This window comes from Symphalangus syndactylus, chromosome 24 (genome assembly GCF_028878055.3).
Source record: "Symphalangus syndactylus isolate Jambi chromosome 24, NHGRI_mSymSyn1-v2.1_pri, whole genome shotgun sequence".
Classification (NCBI taxonomy): Eukaryota; Metazoa; Chordata; class Mammalia; order Primates; family Hylobatidae; genus Symphalangus; species Symphalangus syndactylus.
In genome coordinates, this window is record NC_072446.2 from 21,766,234 (window position 1) to 21,781,914 (window position 15,681).

Here is a 15,681-nt window from a genome sequence, read left to right on the forward strand (position 1 = left end):
TCATCTGAGAACAAAGAAAAATCCCTAGAAATATTCCTAACAGAACTGTATAGGAACCTGAAGAAGAAAACCGTAAAACTATGAAGGAACATAAAAGAAGGAAAGAAATGGGGAGACACCATATTTGCTGAAGAGAAGGCTCCACTTCATAAAGCTACCAGCTCTTCCCCAAAAGAATCTACAAATTTAACCCGGGGCAGTGGTTCACGCCTGTAATCCCAGCACTTTGGGAGGCTGAGGTGGGAGGATTACTTGAGGTCGAGAGTTCGAGACCAGCCTGGCCAACTTGGTGAAACCCCATCTCTACTAAAAACACACAAAAATTAGCCAGCCGTGGTGGTGGGCGCCTGTAATCCCAGTTACTCGGGAGGCTGAGGCAGGAGAATCGCTTGAACTCAGGAGGTGGAGGTTGCAGTGAGCTGAGATCACACCACTGCACTCCAGGCTTCTCCTGCCTTGGCAAATCCCCCAAAATGCTGGGATTACAGGTGTGAGCCACCATGGGCGACAGAGTGAGACTGTCTCAAAAAAAAAAAAAAAAGAAAAAAAATCTACAAATTTAACAAAATCACAAACTAGACCTGCAGTGGGATTTTTCTTGTAAAATGTAAAAACATCCCACAGTTGATCTGCTGAAACAAGCGTGCATTATCCTATTGATTCTAAGACACTTTCCTTCCCCTACATTTTAACATTTTTGGGCTCAACTTGCATCTTATGTTTAGTGAACTTAGCTGTCAAGATTAGCCAGCAAATTTTGAATAAGAGTAATTGAAATCATAAAATTATAATAATTACCCCTCTCATATCATGATAGATGAAGTGGACAGAAATAAGTAAGAATGCAAAAGATCAGAATTCTACAAATATTTTAAGCTGAGAACCCTGAAAATATACAACATACTCTGCCTCTCCAGTACCAATGGAACAGTCACAAATACTGACCCCACAGTAAGCTATTTGGAGGAAAATTCCACAGAATGAAAATAGCACAGACAGCACTCTGTGATCACAAAGCAATGACACAGGGCAGTTTTTAAAATACCATAATAATGGGGCTTTCTTCTTTTCTTGCTTTTTAAGACAGGGTCTCCCTCTGTCGCCTAGGCTGAGTGTAGTGGTGCGATCACGGCTCAGTGCAGCTTCCTCCTCCCGGACTTAAGTGATCCTCCCACCTCAGCCTCCCAGGTAGCTGGGACTACAGGCATGCGCCACCATGCCCAGCTAATTTTAAAGTTTTTCTTTTGCAGAGACAGGGTTTTGCTATGTTGACCAGGCTGGTTTCGAACTCCTGGCCTCAAGCAATCCTCCCACCTTGGCCTCCCAAAGTGCTGGGATTACACGCATGAGCCACCCCTCCTGACCAAGACTTTCTTAAACAGCTCTTATGGCAAAGAGGAAGCACAAAGCAAAGTTGCAGCACATTAAATAAAAATAATAAAAACAACATATAGAAACTGCGGGGTTCAAATAAAAATGTCCTCAGATGAAAATGTATACCCTTAAAAACCTACATGAGTAAATAAAAAAGGACACAAAGTATAAAATGTAAAGAAATAAGTATGAATAAAATGAATCAAAGGAGAATGGAGGAATTAATAAAGATAAAACCAGACAGTATTAAAATAGAAAATAGCAGCCATGCGCAGTGGCTCACACCTGTAATCCGGGCACTTTGGGAGGCTGAGGCGAGTGGATCACGAGGTCAAGAGATGGAGACCATCCTGGCCAACATGGTGAAACCCCATTTCTACTAAAAAAAATACAAAAATTAGCTGGGCTTGGTGGCACGCACCTGTAGTCCCAGCTACTCGGGAGGCTGAGGCAGGAGAATCACTTGAACCTGGGAGGTGGAGGTTGCAGTGAGCCGAGATTGCATCGTTGCACTCCAGCCTGGTAACAGGGCAAGATTCCGTCAAGAAAGAAAGAAAGAGAAAGGAAGGAAAGAAGGGAGGGAGGGAGGAAGGGAGGAAGGGAGGGAGGGAGGAAGGAAGGAAGGAAGGAAGGAAGGAAGGAAGGAAGGAAGGAAGGAAGGAAGGAAAGAAAGAAAGAAAGAAAATAGTGAGAGCAGAATAAATGACTAAATCCAAAAGTTGCTTATTTGGAGGGGGGAGAAAATGAAACAAAAAGCAAGCTAACCTAATCAAGAAAAGAAGGCAAAAGGCTCAAATGCACAAAGTAAGAAATGATTGGGGGAAATAACTATAGAAGAAATGTAAATAATCATAGGAGACTGTTCTGCTTACATTTGAAATTTAAAACTTAGATACGATGGCAAATTTCCTGGGAAAATATAATTTGGAAAGGCAGAAAATTTAAATAGACTGATTTCTTTAGGAGAATAACAACCCAAGAGAACACAGAATGAAAAAAAAGACACAAATTATAAGATAAAGGACTAGGCATATGCCTCGTCAGAGATTTACAAGACTTACATAAGGTAAATTGTAAATAGTCCTGAGGAGAGGAGTCCGTCCAAATGAAAATGCTTATCATGAACTTCCTAAAGTAATAGATAGATTTAATGTCACCCAAATAAAACAGGCCAGGCATGGTGGCTCATGCTTGTGATCTCAGCACTTTGGGAAGCCGAGGCAGATGAATCGCTTGAGACCAGGAATTCGAGACCAGCCTGGCCAGCTTGGTGAAACTCCATCTCTACTAAAAATACAAAAATTAGCCGGGCTTGGTGGTGCATGCCTGTAATCCCAGCTACGGGAAGCTGAGGCAGGAGAATCACTTGAACTCGGGAGGCGGAGGTTGCAGTGAGCCAAGATCACGCCACTGCATCCAGCCTGGGCGACAGAGCCAGACTCTGTCTAAAAAATAATAATAATAAATAAATAAAATAAAATAATTTTTTAAAAATGGCCGGATATGGTGGCGCGCGCCTGTGGTCCCAGCTATCCCGGATGCTGAGGTGGGAAGATCACTCAAACCCGGAAGATGAGGCTGTAGTAAGCTATGATGGTGCCACTGCACTCCAGCCTGGGTGACAACGAGAGACCGAGACCCTGTCTCAACACAAAAAAGAAAAGCAATGATGGGGACACGGTTGGGAGAATAATGGTCCTCCAGAATTGTCCACTTCCTGATGCCCGGAACCTGTGAATATGCTCTTACCTGGCAAGAGGGAATGAAGGTTGCAGGTGGAACTTAGGTTGCTGGTCAGTTGCCGCTGAGATGGGCAGATTATCCGGGTGAGCCCAGCATAACCTCAGGGATTCTCGGAAGCGGAAGAGGAAGGCAGCGTGAGAAAGACTCAGCCAGCCACTGAGGGCTCCGACGGAAGGAGAGCAAGACCCAGGGAACACCCGGCCGCCTGCAGAGGCTGGAAAGGCAGGGAGCAGAGCCTCCCTGACAGCCTCCAGAGAGGAGACGTCACAATCCTGTGGACACCTTCACTCGAGCCCATGAGAACCCTTTTGGACTTCTGCCCTCCAGAACTGTAAGATATTAAATCTGTGTTGTTTTAAGCTATTAAATTACAGAAACAATAGTAAACTAATATAGGAGGCTAGACCTACCCAATATTAAAACTCGCTATAAATCCTCAATAATTAAAATGGTATGGAAATGGGTGGGGGTGGTGGCTCAGGCCTGTAATCTCAGCACTTTGGGAGGCCGGGGCGGGTGGATCACTGGAGGCCGGGAGTTCATGATCAGCCTGGCCAACATAGCAAAACCCCGTCTCTACTAAAAATACAAAAAAGTTAGTTGGGTGTGGTGGCCTGCGCTTGTAATTCCAGCTACTCTGGAGGCTGAGGCACGAGAATCGCTTGAACCTGGGAGGTGGGGGTTGCAGTGAGCTGAGATTGTACCACTGCACTCCAGCTGGGGTGACAGAGCCAGACTCAGTCTCAAAAAAAACAAACAAACAACAACAAAAAAAATATATATATATGGAAATCTTTGGAGAGACAGAATGAGAGAGCAGAATACCAAGTCTAGAGATGGATTCAAAGAGACAAGCCTTTGGTATTATAAACCAGTGACATTATAAACCAGTAGATTTCGTGAACTACTATTATTTCACTTTGTTCAAGCAAGGCTGAAACAACCGGATAGACCCTTAGAAAAAAAATTATTAGACTCAAACCTTACACCAACCTCAGGCTATACTGCAAATAGATAGAAGAGCAAAATGAAAAAAAAAAATGAAGGCAGAAATAGACTAGAAGTAAAGAATGAATTATTTAAAAACCTCAGAATGTAAAAGCATCTCTTACTACAACACAAAATGCAGAAGCCATAACTCACACTTGTAATCCCATGACTTTGGCAGTGCAAGAGATGGCTTGAGCCCAGGAATTTAAGACCAGCCTGGGTAACATGGAGAAACCCATCTCTACAAAAAAAACATTTTTAATTAGTCAGGTTTAGTGGCTCGTGCCTTTGGTCCAGCTACTTGGGAAGCTGAGGAGAGAGGTATTGCTTGACCCCAGGAGTTCGAGGCTGCAGTGAGCTGTGATCACACCACTGCACTCCAGCCTGCGCCACAGAGGGAGACAAAAAGAAAAGAAAAGTTTTTCCATGGCCAAAACAACTATACTCATATTCTAAAATAACATTAGAGTCACAGAAATGTTATGTGTCTTGTGTTGGTGGTTACATGCGTGTACTGCATTTGTCAACATTCATCAAACTGTACTTTCAAAGCACATTTTATTATTAACATAAATCATACCTCAATAAAGTTGATTGTTAGGAAAGTAATATGATAAGATGAGGGAAAAAGAAAATAGAAAAGTAATATGATAAGATGGGAAAAATATTTGCAAACACATGTCATAGTCAAAGTAACATGACAAGCTGGGAAAAAAATATTTCCCAACACATATCATAGTTAAAAGTTAATCTCTTTTGGGGTGGGCGCAGTGGCTCATGCCTGTAATCCCAGCACTTTGGGAGGCCAAGGCGAGTGGATCACGAGGTCAAGAGATCAAGACCATCCTGGCCAACATGGTGAAACCCTGTCTCTACTAATAATACAAAAATTAGCTGGCTGTGGTGGTACGCACCTGTAGTCCCAGCTACTCAGAGGCTGAGGCAGGAGAATCACTTGAACCCAGGAGGCAGAGGTTGCAGAGAGCCGAGATTGCGCCACTGCACTCCAGCCTGGGTGACAGAGCGGGACTCTGACTCAAAAAATAAAAAAAGTTAATCTTTTTCATATTTAAAAGGCCTCTAGAGTCAGGGCACGGTGGCTCATACTTACAATCCCAGCACTTTGGGAGGGCGAGATGGGCGAATCATGAGGTCAGGAGTTTGAGACCAGCCTGGCCAACATGGTAAAACACCATATCTACTAAAAATATAAAAATTAGCTGGGAGTGGTGGCAGGAGCCTGTAATCCCATCTACTTGGGAGGCTGAGGAAGGAGAATTGCTTGAACCCAGGAGGCGGAGGTTGCAGTGAGCCGGGATTGTGCCACTGCACTCCAGCCTGGGTGACAGAGCGAGACTCTGTCTCAAAAAAAAAAAAAAAGACTTCTAGAAATTTATAAGGAAAACATCAAATGAGCAAAGGATACCAAGAGTTGGTTAGGAGAAAAGCTAATTCAAGTAGAAAGATAATTCAAGGCCAGGTGCGGTGGCTCACACCTATAATCCCAGCACTTTGGGAGGCTGAGGCGGGAGGATCACCTGAGGTCAGGAGCTCGAGGCCAGCCTGGCCAACATGGTGAAACCCCGTCTCTCTTAAAAATACAAAAAATTAGCCAGGCGTGGTGGCAAGTGCCTGTCATCCCAGCTACTAGGGAGGCTGAGCCAGGAGAGTCACTTGAACCCGGGATGTGGAGGTTGCAGCGAGCCGAGATTGCGCCATTGCACTCCAGTGGGGGCGACAGAGCAAAACTCCGTCTCAAAAAAAAAAAGCAAAGAAAGAAAAGATAATTCAAGTAGCTCATAATCATATAAAGAGATGTGCAATCTCATTCCTAATAAGATACATTTTTTTTTTTTTAGATGAAGTCTTGTTCTGTTGCCCAGGCTGGAGTGCAGTGGCACGATCTCAGCTCAGTGCAGCCTCTGCCTCATAGGTCAAGTGATCCTCCTGCCTCAGCCTCCTGAGTAGCTGAGACTACAGGTATGTACCACCATGCCTGGCTAATTTTTGTGTTTTTAGTACAGACGAGGTTTCACCATGTTGGCCAGGCTGGTCTCGAACTCGTGACCTGAAGCAATCTGCCTGCCTTGGCCTCCCAAAGTGCTGGGATTACAAGCATGAGCCACCACAGACGGGCATAAGATATATTCTTCAACCATCAGATTAGTGAAAATCCACAGGATTGGCAAAGCTGTGGGGAAACAGGCACTCTTGTCTTTGGTGAGTGGGAGTAGAAATTGGTGCACCCTAAAGAGGACAAGTTGGCAGTATCTATCAGAATTAGAAAGTCGTATGCTTTTTGACTCAGTAATCTCTCTTCTAGGAATTTACTTCAGAAATATATTTCCACATGTGCAAAATGACTTCTCAATACAACCACTGATTGCCGTGCAGCCCCTCCCTTCCCCCAGGTCTTCCGTATCACTGTCTGCCAGCCTGCAGGCCTCCTCACAGCCAAGGCCACCTCTTCAGAGAGGTCCTCCCTGACCCCCTTGGCTAACGTGGCCTTGCCCCTTACCCGTATCCGTCAAAGAGCTCATCACTGTTCTGACTGTCTTATTCATCAGTTAATCAAGTATCCTTCTCAAGAATCTTAACTCCAGGGGGCAGGGAGTTTTTCTGTCTTTCAAAAAAAATTTGGGGGGCTGGGCACATGCCTGTAATTACGGGCTCGCGTCTGTAATCCCAGCACTTTGGGAGGCTGAGGCGGGCAGAACACCTGAGGTTAGTAGTTCGAGATCAGCCTGGCCAACATGGTGAAACCCCGTCTCTATTAAAAATACAAAAATTAGCCGGGTGTGGTGGCTCACACCTGTAATCCCAGCTTGAACCCAGGAGGCGGAGGTTGCAGTGAGCTGAGATCACACCATTGCACTCCAGCCTGGCCGACAAAGCAAGACTTCATCTCAAAAAAAAAAAAATTTCTTTTATAGAGATGGGTCTTGCTATGCGGCCCAGGCTAGTCTCAAACTCCTGGCCTCAAGCGATCCACATGGTGTGAGCCACCATGCCCAGCCTGCTGGTTTTTAAAGAGCATATTTAAATGAAAAGAGACAAATTTAAAGGACCCTTGGTTAAATAGAGCAGGTTGGAACCACCCTCAGGGCAGCCCACGGTCCTGGCTCTGCCATCCTCCAGCACCACCTGGAGCCAGGAGGGGACACCCAAGGTGTCTCTCTGCAGAAGACAGTGGCCTGATGGACGGACAGACAATGAGTGCCCTGATTTCTGATTTAAGAGAACAACAAGCAGCTCCTTGGGAAGCCCCAGTGTCCCCTGCGGTCCACTGTCCCAGGACTGCAGGCAAAGGGACGCCTCCTGACCGCAGATCGGTCAACAGCAGGCATGGGAGTGGGGACCGGGATCCAGGGAGGCCACTTCCCTCTGTCTATCAGTCTGCAGCCTTGGGTCCCAGCTCACTCCACTGGGGTTTTCCCAGATAAAGATGACTCATGAATTTCTGTAAATTATCCAGGGGGCATTTTAATTCAAATGGCCCCATCGCTGCCCCGTCGCCACTCCCACCAGCCATGCAGGGGTCAGCCAGGGGTCACCTTGAAGACAAAGTCTCTCTTTGGGAAAGAAGCCTTTGAGGCCACTGTGGGGTGGCTGTGTATCAGGGTGCCAGGTGGGAAGGCAGCTGGGGCTTGCCCAGGCTAGGGAAGAGAGTGCGGGGGCGTGGGGGGTGAAGGAAGATAAAGATGGGGTAGCGGGAGGGAGCAGTGGAAGCTGGGCCTCCAAGAAACACAGGCTGACTTGGGAATCCCATCTCAAACGCGCCCCACCCTGGTCTCCAGCTGCGGGAGCAGTGATAAGGATGAGGACAGGCAGGAGGGACTGAGATGAGATGAGAGCAATTGGAGCCTGGAGAGAGACCCCTGACACTGAGGGAGGGAGGTGACCTGGTGGTGGCTGTTCCAGGCCGAGCACCTTTGTTTCACTGTCAAAAACTGGAAACAGGCCGAGTGCGGTGGCTCATGCCTGTAATCCCAGCACTTTGGGAGGCCGAGGTGGGTGGATAACTTGAGGTCAGGAGTTCGAGACCAGCCTGGTCAATATGGTGAAACCCCATCTCTACTAAAAACACAGAAATTAGCCAGGTGTCGTGGCGCATGCCTGTAATCCCAGCTACTCGAGAGGCTGAGGCAGGAGAATTGTTTGAACCCAGGAGGCGGAGGTTGCAGTGAGCCAAGATCGCGCCACTGCACTCCAGCCTGGGTGACAGAGCAAGGCTCTGACTGAAAAAAACAAAACAAAACCTGAAAACAGCAATAATGCCAGTGGTACCCAACACGGCTACAGGACTTGTGCAGTGCCAGTAACAGTAATTATTCATTATTATACCAAGTTATAACATGTACTTCTCCTTTTTTTTGAGAGAGAGAGAGACAGGGTCTCACTCTATCACCCAGGCTGGAGTGCAGTGGTGGGATCACAGCTCACTGCAGCCTTGACTTCCTGGGTTCAAGCGATCCTCCCATCTCAGCCTCCTGAGTAGTTGGAACTACGTGGCACTGCACCTGGCTAATTTTTTTTTTTAAGACGGAGTTTCGCTCTTGTTGCCCAGGCTGGAGTGAAATGGTGTGATCTCGGCTCACAGCAACCTCCGCCTCCCGGGTTCAAGCCATTATCCTGCCTCAGCCTCCAGAGTAGCTGGGCTTACAGGCATGAGCCACCACGCCCGGCTAATTTTGTATTTTTAGTAGAGACAGGGTTTCTCCATGTTGGTCAGGCTGGTCTCGAACTCCTGACCTCAGATGATCCGCCCTCCTCGGCCTCCCAAAGTGCTGGGATTACAGGCGTGAGCCACCGTGCCTGGCCACACCCAGCTAATTTTTAAAAAATTTCTTTAGAGACAGGGTCTCTCTATGTGGCCCAGGCCAGGGTGCAGTGGTGTGATCATAGCTCACTGCAGCCTCCAACTCCTGGACTGAAGCAGTCCTCCCACCTCAGCCTCGTGAGTAGCTGGGACTACAGGTGTGAGCCACCACACCGGGTCCTATTTCTTATTGGAAGGGCCCCTGCAGGCCAAGATGCTCGGTGCCCAGGGAAGTCATAGCGCAGCCCTGCCCTTGACCCCTTCCAGCCCTCCTGGGAATCTGTCCCCAGCCACCTCCAGGCCACAGGCTCCTTCCCGATCTCTTCCCCACCCAGGAGCTGTGTTACACAGATCACTTTAGCGTTTCCCACGCTAAACCACTGAAACTGAGGGTATTATCTCCCACTTTCCTTGCTCCCAGTTCCGTATGGCCACTGGCCTGGCCGAGACAGAGCCTCTGGAAGTGCCTGGCAGGACCTCGAACTTGACCTTCAGCATCTTCCTTAACCCTTGCAATGCAGGGCGGTAGCCTCCACTGGGTCCTGTTCAGCCCCTACTCCTAGAAATGGTCTGGGGGGTGAGGGTGGGGTCCCCTGGAGAGCTCTTGGACGTGTGTTTGCGCCATCGCAGCAAACCACCCCCTTCTGCTTCCACAGAACCTGGCCAGCTCCTCCCCATCCCAGGAGGAGAGGCTCCTCCTGCTCCCACTTCCCTCCTTTACATTCTGCTACTACTTTTAGGGGTGGGCCTTTGTTTACTTTGCATTTTCCTGATTCCTAATGAGATTAAGCATATTGCCTTAGGTTTACCGGCTTCCCAATCTCCTCTTCTGGGAATTATCAGTTCCTAGTCCTTTGTCCAGTTATCTGCCTTCTTCTTCCTGATTGCTGGGAGCGGCTGATAAATCCTAGATGACCATCCTTTCTCAGTTTTCTCCCAGCCCCTCACCTTTTAATCTTAAATTGTTCTGTGTGTGTGTGTTTGTGTGTGTGTGTGTGAGAAAGGCGGGGGGCGGTGGGGGGAGAGAGAGATACAAGCTTTAAATACTTATGTGGCCAAATCTGTCATGGGTTTTCCTTCTGTGTTTTAGAGTTTGGAAACTGCTGTCTGGTCTCTAAGGTTAAGTTGCTAATCTGTTAACCACTGGTGTCTAATTCCCTGGGGGAGAAGCTTGTCTTCCCAGCCAGGCTGCAAAGTCCCTCAGGACATAGTTCCATCTCCCTGCTGAAGAAGGCCTTGGTCAAGAGATTCCACTGCTCCTCAGAAATACCCTGAATTTGTCCCCTCCTTCCCGCCTCCACCCCTGCTCGCCAGGACCAATCCCTGCCTCCCCCTCCACCTCTGTCCTACATGAATACCGCAGTGATCTTTTAAAAAATATCCATCAGAGGCCAGGTGCTGTGGCTCACGCCTGTTCCCAACACTTTGGGAGGCCGAGGCGGGTGGATCACCTGAGGTCAGGAGTTGGAGACCAGCCTGACCAACATGGAGAAACCCCGTCTCTACTAAAAATAAAAAATTACCAGGGTGTGGTGGCACATGCCTGTAATCCCAGCTACTTGGGAGGCTGAGGCAGGAGAATCGCTTGAACCCTGGAGGCGGAGTTTGCGGTGAGCTGAGATGGTGCCATTGCACTCCAGCCTGGGCGACAAGAGTGAAACTCTGTCTCAAAACAAAAAACCAAACAGAAAAAACCTGATATAACCCAAAGGTCCAACAATAGGGGGTTGTTAAATAAATTAAATTGGTTACATATTATGAAGCTGTAACAAAGAATGGGGATGAAATGCGATGCAGTATTCTGGATTAGGTCTTGGGCCAGAAGAAGGACATTAGTGGAAAACTGGTGCTATCTAAATAAAGTCTGAAATGTAATCACTAGTGCGCTGGGCACAGTGGCTCACGCTTGTGATCTCAGCACTTTGGGAGGCTGAAGGGGAGGATCACTTGAAACCCAGAGTTAGAGACCACCCAGGGCAAAATGGCAAAACCCTGTCTCTACAAAAAAAATCAGCTGGGTGTGTTGCTGCATACCTGTAGTCTCAGCTACTTGGGAGGCTGAGGTGGGAGGATGGCTTGAGCCAGAGAGGTCGAGGCTACAGTGAACTGTGATTGTACTACTGCACTCCAGCCTAGGTGATGGAGCTGGATTATTTTAATGTCTCAAAATAATAATAATAATAATAATAATAATAATAATAATAATAATGGTGTTTTCAAGGAGAAAAAGACACATAGATCCCTGTAAGTGTGTACATTAGAGCAACCTTTCTGGAAGGAAATTGAATATATTCATAAACCACCCCCTCCCTTTCCAAAAAAATGTGTACGCCTTGACCTAAAGATTCCTTTTACCCTAAGGAAATAATTGGACAAGGAACAAAAGGATGTATTTACAAAGTGGTTCACCACAGCACTGTTCATAATGGCGAATGAATGAAAACAGCTCAGAATAAGGAATTGGTTTTACAAAATGATGGTGCACCTATACAGTGAAATATGATGAAGCCATTGTAAATGATGCAGAGCCATATTGACAGAGAAAGTATATGTGCAATATATTGTCCTCTAAAAAAAGCAAACTACAGAATAATTTTATAGGTCCAATATGAATATACATTTGATGTGTACATATGCTGAAAAACTTGAGTGGTTATCTCTGAATAGTAATTTATTTTTTTCGAAAATTTCTCCTAAAATTGCATATTCCTTCTGTGGGCATACAGCTTCCTTAACTGGTTTGCTTTTCGTACACAATATTTATGTGTACAAATATACATTTTTCCTTCCCAGTTATGTCTCTGAAGCTCTGAGTTAAACCTTAAGGCCCAGACATGAATACAAAAAGCCCTGGCCGGGCGCAGTGACTCATGGCTGTAATCCCAGCACTTTGGGAGGCTAAGGTGGGTGGATCATGAGGTCAGGAGTTCAAGACCAGCCTGGCCAAGATGGTGAAACACCATCTCTACTAAAAATACAAAAAATTGGCCGAGTGCAGTGGCTCACGGCTGTAATCTTAGCACTTTGGGAGGCTGGGGTGGGCAGATAATGAGGTCAGGAGTTCGAGACCAGACTGACCAACATTGTGAAACCCTGTCTCTATTAAAAAATACAAAAATTAGGCCGGGCGCGGTGGCTCACGTTTGTAATCCCAGCACTTTGGGAGGCCGAGGCGGGCTGATCACGAGGTCAGGAGATCGAGACCACAGTGAAACCCTGTCTCTACTAAAAATACAAAAAAATTAGCAGGGCGTGGTGGCGGGCGCCTGTAGTCCCAGCTACTCGGAGAGGCTGAGGCAGGAGAATGGCGTGAACCCGGGAGGCGGAGCTTGCAGTGAGCCGAGATTGCGCCACTGCACTCCAGCCTGGGTGACAGAGCGAGACTCCATCTCAAAAAAAAAAAAAAAAAAAAAAAAAAAAATACAAAAATTAGCCAGGCGTGAGGCCGGGCGTGGTGGCTCACGCTTGTAATCCCAGCACTTTGGGAGGCCGAGGCGGGCGGATCACGAGGTCAAGTGATCGAGACCACGGTGAAACCCCGTCTCTACTAAAAAACTACAAAAAATTAGCCGGGCGTGGTGGCGGGCGCCTGTAGTCCCAGCTACTCGGAGAGGCTGAGGCAGGAGAATGGCGTGAACCCGGGAGGCGGAGCTTGCAGTGAGCCGAGATTGCGCCACTGCACTCCAGCCTGGGCGACAGAGCGAGACTCCGTCTCAAAAAAAAAAAAAAAAAAAAAAAAAAAAATTAGCCAGGCGTGGTAGTGGGTGCCTGTAATCCCAGCTACTCAGGAGGCTGAGGCAGGAGAATCGCTTGAACCTGGGAGGTGGAGGTTGCAGTGAGCCGAGATCATGCCATTGCACTCCAGCCTGGGCAATAAGAGTGAAACTCCATCTCAAAAAAATATATATATACAAAAAATTAGCCGGGCATGGTGGTGGGCGCCTGTAGTCCCAGCCACTTGGGAGGCTGAGGCAGAGAACTGCTTGAACCCGGGATGTGGAGGTTGCAGTGAGCCAAGATGGCGCCACTGCACTCTAGCCTGGGCGACAGAGCAAGACTCCATCTCAAAAAACATACAAACAAAAAAAAGCCCTGCCTACGATTTTTATTTTTGTTGCCTATTGATAAAAACATCTAGGAATGAGTACTCAACAAGGAAAAGGTAAAAACAATTAGCCTTAGGAAGAAAAGAGTAAAAATAAGCACAATGTCAGTCTACCAAAGAAACACGGTGGTTCCATGTTCTGAGAACCCCTAATAGAGAGCGAACTGCTGGCCTGGAAATGAGCATCAACTCAGGAATGAATTATGTATGGCCGCTGTTAAATATTTTATCCATTCCCCCGCCCCCCTTTTTTTTTTTTTTTTTTTGAGACTGAGTCTTACTCTGTTGCCCAGGCTGGACTGCAATGGCGTGATCTCGGCTCATTGCAACCTCCGCCTCCCAGGTTCTAGCGATTCTCCTGCCTCAGCCTCTCAAGTAGCTGGGATTACAGGCATGCACCACCACACCCGGCTAATTTTATCTATCCTTAACTATTATTTGTCTTCACAAAGCAAATAAGGAAAGAAAAAGAAAATACCCACACCATAAGCATTATCAGCGTTGTCATCTCTCCTCCACCGCAAAACAGCCACATAAACTCTCCTGAAGAGGACAAACTCTAACCAGGTTTGAAATACGAGACCAATGTGGCACTACGACTGAGGAATGTCAAGGTGGCGTTGCCTCGTCTGTCAGGTTTGTCATCCTTCAGAATCATGAACGTTTTGCTCTACAGAACCTGCTGGTCTAAAAACCACATGGCCAGCCACAGTGGCTTAAGCCTGTAATCCTAGCCTTTTGGGAGGCTTGAGCCCAGGAGTTCAAGACCAGCATAGGCAACATGGTGAGACCTTGTCTCTACAAAAAATTTAAAAATTAACCAGGCGGCTGGGCACGGTGACTCATACCTGTAATCCCAGCACTTTGGGAGGCCAAGGCTGGTGGATCACCTGAGGTCAGGAGTTCAAAACCAGCCTGACCAACATGACGAAACCCTGTCTCTACTAAAAACACAAAAATTAGTCAGGTGTGGTGGCATGCGCCTGTAATCCCAGTCACTCAGGAGGCTGAGACAGAGAATCGCTTGAACCCAAGAGGAGGAGGTTGCAGTGATCCGAGATTGTGCCACTGCATTCCAGCCTGGGCAACAGAGTAAGACTCCATCTCAAAAAAAAAAAAAAAAAAATTAGCCAGGCATGGTGGCACATGCCTGTGGCACACAGCTACTCAGTAGGCTGAGGAGGAAAGATCGCTTGAGCCCAGGAGGTGGAGGCTGCAATGAGCCGTGTTATTTGTGCTGCACCCAGCCTGGGTGACAAAGCAAGACTATTTCAAAAGATAAAAATAGGCCAGGCACGGTGGCTCACGCCTCTAATCCCAGCACTTTGGGAGGCTGAGGTGAGTGGATTACTTGAGCACAAGAGTTTGAGACCAGCCTGGCCAACATGATGAAACCCCATCTCTACTAAAAATACAAAAATTAGCCGGGTGTGGTGGCAGGTGCCTGTGATCCAGTTACTCAGGAGACTGAGGCGCAAGAATCACTTGAGCCCAGGAGGTGGACGCTGCAGTGAGCCAAGGTCACGCCAGTGCACTCCAGCCTGGGCGACAGAGTGAGACTATCTAAAAAAAAAATTAAATAAAAATAAAAATAAACTGAGTGGTGTATGGATTCTTGGTGACGCCCAGGCAAAGGGGGCTTGTATCCCCCTGGTATCCACACAGTGAGTGGTGAAGGACAGCTGGGATAGCTGAGGCCTGGTCAAGGGCTGATGTCGCCCATTCAGCCTCTCCTGTTTGGCCAGCTTCCCGGCCACTCTGCCTGCTCTCCTGGCGCGTCTCCCTTTACCGTTAATTTTCTCCCTCTCTGCTGGCCCTGTCTGCTCGGCTGTTGGAAACACATGCCAGCCCTACTGGGCATGGGCCCTGTGAACACGAGCCAAGGCACCCTGGGGGTGGAGGAAGGACACTGAGGCCAGCTCACCAGAAGAACCCTGATGTGTTGCAATTGAATTGCAGAGGTTTATAAACCTCTCGCCTTCAAAAGGGGACTGAAAAATTATTAGAGTTTGTCATTTTCTAGTGGGATTTGTTTGTAATCACTTTTCCCATATTGTCTGGCGTTGTGTATATGCGTGTGCTCTAGAAGTTTAATTTCACATCTAGGTAGATCAGATGTGTGTGTGTGTGTGTGTAAATGCATATGCCCAGTTTAAAATCAACTAGTCGAAACTCACGTGGAGGCCAGGCACAGTGACTCACGCCTGTAATCCCAGCATTTTTGGGAGGCCGAGCCAGGCAGATTGCTTGAGCCTAGGAGTTTGAGACCAGACTGGGCAACATAGTGAAACCTCATCTTTACAAAAAAAACGAAAATTAGCCAGATGTGGTGACACATACCTGTAGTCCCAGCTACTCAGGAAGCTAAGGTGTGAGGTCACTTGGACTCAGGATTTTGAGGCTGCAGTGAGCCATAATCACACCACTGCACTCCAGCCTGGGCGACACAGCAGGACCTTATCTCAAAAAAAAAAAAAAAAATGGGGTGAGGGGAAGAAAAGAAAAAAAGAAAATTAGCCGGGTGTGATGGCTCATGCCTGCAGTCACAGCTACTTGGGAAGCTGAGGTGGGAGGATTGCCAGAATCCTTGAGTTCGAGGTTGCAGTGAGCCATGATCGCACCACCGCACACGAGCCTGTGTGGGAGACGG